Raw genomic sequence first — 5,734 nt, forward strand, 5'->3', positions numbered from 1 at the left:
CTTTCATAAAGCTGTGATGGTGTGTCTCACAGGATCTTAGCTGAAAAAGTAATTCACACTGCCTTGGCCATTTCCATGTGGCTTTCAATGAAACAGTAATGAAATTACAGGAAATAAGCTGCAATGTAGTAAAGTGGTGGGAAGTGTCTCCTGGCTACCATGTGGGTGACTGCTAGGAACGGTCTGTGTCTGACTTCTTTATTAATGAGCTGGAAAAGGGAGTGCACGGCACTTTGATGAAACTCACAAATACAAGTATGAAAGAACGAAAGATCAGTGTACAAAGAAAATAACAGAGAATTTCCTAGAGTAGATAGAACCATGGAAAGAAAATAACTAAATGAGACTCAGCTTTGAAAAACTGCAGGCTAGGAGGGCATCTGAGAGGGAATAACAGGAAGCAGAAATCTGGGATGCAATAATGATGAAAGAGATCTAAGTGAGATAGTGCATGCTAAATGACATGAATTGGCAACATGATATGGTGTGAAAAGGCCAGTACAATACTGCAGAGAGAAAACAGTATCAAATCACTGCAAAAGGAAGAAATAACCACATTCTGTATGGGCACTAGTATAGCTCCATCTGGAATATAATACACATTTCTGGATATTGACAAATTAGAGAGTTCAGAGAAGAGCACCAAACATGATCCAAAGACTAGAAAGATTGATTTATGAGGAGAGATTAGAAGAGTTAAATATATAAATTGCTCAGCTAAGAAATGATTAATGGAGGACATGATAACAGCCTACAAATATTTGAAGACGACCACCAGTGAAGGAAAGACATTTTTCAGTGGGATTCACAGGGAACAGCTAAGAGTCAGGAGATGTGACTGAAAAGCCAAAACATGCATCAAGTATCAAGAAATGCTTCCTGAACATGAATTATTATAATCTGTGGAATAATTTCCCCAGTGGAGCAACAAGGAGCTTTTACTTGTGGCTTTTAACTGCAGAACTGAATAATCCCTCAGGAAACATACGTGCTACAGTTTGACTGTCCACAACTGGAAAGGTGTGGACTCAGTGACCTCTCTAATCCTTCACAGCTTAGCTGAGCAGGATGCAGCCTGCATCGCTGCTTTCTCCACAGAGGTGAATTTGGCATAGGAGAAATGACTGTATTTGTAAACATGCTACATTCTTATTTGTGTTTCTCTCTGTGCTGTTTGCTATGTTGGCATTCATCAAACTGAAATAAACAATAGCTGCTGTTACAGAAGTACTTTTATTACTTGATGGCTGTGGTGAAATTCTCAGCACCTGTCTTACCGCTGTGTGCAGATAACAAATCAGCACCTGATATGCACAGAGTGCTTTCAGTGGCTCAGTTAGCTTTCTTGATGAGATATATTCAAGATAAATATTAGACGCCAGTGCAACTTTCTTCTTTTAAAGGTGAAAAAAGCCTGACTACTCTGGTTATATCAGAAAGCTCATGGCTGGCTAACAACACCAGAGAACTGATATAAGCATGGCAAGGTGTGGAGACTGCTACAGAGCATTATCTGGGGAGACATAACGCCATGGCACGTGTCATGCAGCAGCTACAAAAGTTTAAATCTTGCAGCTCCCTTAGCTAGATCTATTGCCCAAAGTTAGATTAATTGTGAGTCTTTCATCTTCAGGCATCTCTGAAAGGCCTTATCTTTATCTCTGCTTTCAGAGGTCCATAAATTTCTTTGTGTTCAAAGGCTCCATCCCTTCCCCCAATCCTTTTCTAGTTCAGAGATCCTCAAACTCCAGCATGATGGTCAAGTCTCTCTGTATTTAATACCCTTAAATTATCTCCTCTCTTTGTACTTCCTTCCATGATTTTCACCAGCTTTCTTGCAATACTGCACCTGCTCAGCACATCTTTGCTGAACCCTTCTGCTGGAAACTTCCCTGCTACCACAAACATTCCCATCATGGATGCCAATACTGCTGCTTTCATTATCCCTGCTACATCCTGCTGGTCACCTGCCTGTGAGCTGCTCAGCTCAAAATGCACCTAGCTTCTGGAAAACCCAGCTGTCACCGGGCTGACTGTAAACGATTTAACCAGATGGTTCCCAAGCCACCCTGGTACTAAAAAACGTAAAAGAGTAAGTTTTAAAAAAACAAAGTTCATTTTAATGCTTTTGCTTTTTCTGTGGACACCTTCCTCACCTCTCTGGAGGCAGCTCTGTAAGCTGCTGGCAGTGGTTATGCTTAGTCTTCATGGGAAAAGGTAGTGTGAAATACATTCATCTTTGACACTTGCTTTCTGCCAAGCAAGGGGATTTAAATCACTAAACTAAAATGGATTTAGCTTATAACCAGGCAGCTATGTTTTTCAGCATTGTTTTCATACATATTGTTATACATCCGATATACCTGTACACTAGGTTACCATAATTATGCACTATACCCATTTCAAAATTAGTTCCAGCTAGTTAGCTTCTCTGCAAGACAATTCACACTGCCAATTGAGAATTCAACCTCATTCGATGATGGATTTGTATAAACAGCAAAATCCATTATTTATACACTGTAGGAAAATAAACTCTGGCTGGCCGGGTATATGAAGCATGTGAAGGGTTTTCATTTTAGATGGTTGGAATTTTAAACTCAAGCAGCTTTTAATCAACATACCATTGAAAATAAATTTCAGCAATCACATTTCTTATTCAGCAGCAGTACAGTGTAACTGAAAATAGAATCTCCACAAGCTTTATGGGCTATTACTCAACATGTGCTTATAATAAATTAGATGTAAATAGCATTTATTGTGTAACAAGAAAAGCAAGAAAAGATGACCAATTTCAATAAGCTGGCAGGGCTGAGAAGATGGCCATTTCTGCCCTACTGGTCTGAAATAATTTCTATAATTCAAACATTTACATGTATCATTGTTCTCCATTATTATCAAGTCACAGTAGCATCTAGACACTCGAGACCCGTCATATTAAAATAGTTTTTCAAAAGCTAATGCCAGTCATCTAGTTTATGAAGGAGGCAGCACAAGACTTCAACTGTTACTGTAGACATCAGAATAAAAATTCACTCAAACAGAGTGGAGTTCCTTCTCTTAAATCTGGAAGAAAAATTTAAAAAAAAAAAAAAAAGACAAAGCTGTTTTTATTTATGGCTCTGAAGATTTTCATATTCTTTATGTTCTAGGTGAAGACAGCCATGAAGCACACACATCCTACAGAATGACTGTGATATGGACTACAGTTCTTCACACTGACAGCATGAGAGAAAGAAGAAACAGTGATGAATTCACTCTGTGTATTAGGGATCTCTACCACGTTCCCCCATTAACCCCTGCCTTAGATCCTCATCCTGCACCTCTGGAAGCTCATTTGTTAGTGCAGTATCATAGGTTCTCTTTAGTGCCTCAACTCAGGGTGCTGGTTGGAGGCAGCTGGGTGCTCCTTCCATATAATATGTGTCCTAGCTCAGGCTGAGGAGGCAAACCTGCTCTTTCTGGACTCTGTATCCATGTGAGCAGAATAACAAAACATTTGTTGTAAAAGTTTGCGAAGAACTGCTGCAGAGTTATTTGGAGTCTGATAAGACTGTGAATGGGAACAAAAAACCTCACTGACACAGCACAAGAATTAATCATCTTGAATCACAATAATTTGTCATAGAAAAAAAAATACTAAGATCAAAGGTAATTTTACAGGAGTGATTATTCTGACTGATGTGGCATGTGGAGCTGTGAGTATTATAGCACGCAGCATGGAAGTGCCAGCCTATGGGAAATGTGCAAGCTGCTATCAGAAGGGTATGCACTAAAAAGTAAAACATGCAGATGAATTTTTCAGCCAAGTGGTAGACAGCATTGGAGCCGATGGCAAGTGTTTACCTGACAGAAAAGCAGTATGTGCTACTTCATGTTGGACAGTGATGCCCAAACCAATGCAGTACGAGAATCCTAAGTCATTCACAATGACAGAAAAGCCAAAGGAAGAAGACAGAAGCCCATTACTCGGTATAACTATGTTCTACAGCTTCCTCAGGAGAATGTCTTCATTGGGGAAGCAAAGGAGAAAAACAGCTTAAGAAAAATCTCAGGATTTTCTATAGCATAGTGACAAATTGCACCTTTTCCAGTTTGTTAGCTATTATATATATCTCCGGTAGGGAAAGGATCAGTGGTACATATTTATCTTTCTCCACTTATCCTAGGATGAAAGTCTGTAGAAAAGTACGTGTGCCTTTTAGCACAAAGTGGCTCGTGCTGTATATTCCCTACATCTGTTGTAGAAAAAAAATTATATGGGACTTTGTTTAAAAGGAATGGAAAGATGATTTACCCTGTGTTGAATAAAAATACTGAGAAGAACATGGGATGGTTAGCTAGGCATGGGTAAGCCCTCGAGAAAGGCAAGCAGATATTCTGCATTGCCTGAAAATGGAAGGCGACATGGGAAAATCTAAGACTCTTCACAAGTGCCAAAAAGAAACTAAATCAAGCAAAACCTCAGAAGACAAAGGTTCCTCAAAAACAAAGCAGGCTTTGCTTTACATAGGCTTGAAAAACAAAACCACGTACCCTATGCTATTTTTCTTTCTTTGCTGAGCTAGCCTAAATAGAAGATATTACAGATGAGTGTATGTGTCAAAAGCATTGGATAAGTTGGGATGCAGCTGACATAACTGTAAGTGACAGCGACTTTATTTAGTTTAAGTAGTTTGCAGTTAAGTATAGACTTAGATATAATCTTGCCAATGGAACAGTTCCCACCCTAATGTGTGAGTAAGAAATGGTGCCAGATTAATAAAGAGTTTATTGAAGAGAAGCCAGAGCCTGATCCACATTTAGAACAACTGAGTTCGAGAGCAGCATCAGTAATGCATGGAGCTGTCACCTTAGGACGTTTTTTCCTATGGAAAACTGAAATTCAGAATAGCTGCATTATTAGATGCCAGAGACTTGTAGAAATGGAGGGTGAGACAGCAAGGCAGACTCCTCGGTTAAACTCACTGTTCTCAAATGCATTTCCTCTGAGAATAAGGGTCAAAGCTGATACCAAACTTCACAGGGATTTTGAGCCTCCCGGCAGTTACAAATGTGTGATTTTAAGAGTAACTGCTGCGTAAGTAATCCCTTCATGTTTTTTCTGCAGCATGCACTCCATGCCCACTGCAGACCATCAGCACATACTGATGGTAATCCCCATCCCGGTCCATTCTTTTGACTTCGGCACGTGTGAAAGACGCAAGGATTTTATGTTACGGAAATAGGGTCAGTCACATCTGTAATGCCAACTTGTAGCATACACTGCCTCAGGGCTCTTTCAGGTATTGCATTTATGCAAAAACTTGTCTCTGCAACACAGGAGCAATTGTGCATTCGGAGTGCTGCTTTAAACACAGCAGGTCATTATTTCTGAAGCGTGATTTCAGAGGGACTTTTACATGTTATAAACAGTTCACTGGAAGATTAAGAAAATAGTGTGACGTTGTCGAGATCATAAGTATTTTTATTTTATGGAATATCCAACTGTAAACAGATTTTTTGGCAGACAAAATATACAAAATCTAAGCAGATACAGGAAAATGCCCTACATAGTAACGGTGGTCGGCTTTCATAGCCTCTGCTACAGAGTACCGAAATTCACGCCACAGGAGCCCCGCTCGCCAGCTCAGCAGAAGGCGGATTGGACAGAAGGCGTTCCGGCCCAAAGGGAGGTTTTGCTTTCACTGAAAAACAAAACGCTTCTGCAGAAGCCGAGGCCGCAGCGCCGCGCGCC

The sequence above is a fragment of the Meleagris gallopavo genome, chromosome 7, assembly GCF_000146605.3.
Source record: "Meleagris gallopavo isolate NT-WF06-2002-E0010 breed Aviagen turkey brand Nicholas breeding stock chromosome 7, Turkey_5.1, whole genome shotgun sequence".
NCBI classification, from domain to species: domain Eukaryota; kingdom Metazoa; phylum Chordata; class Aves; order Galliformes; family Phasianidae; genus Meleagris; species Meleagris gallopavo.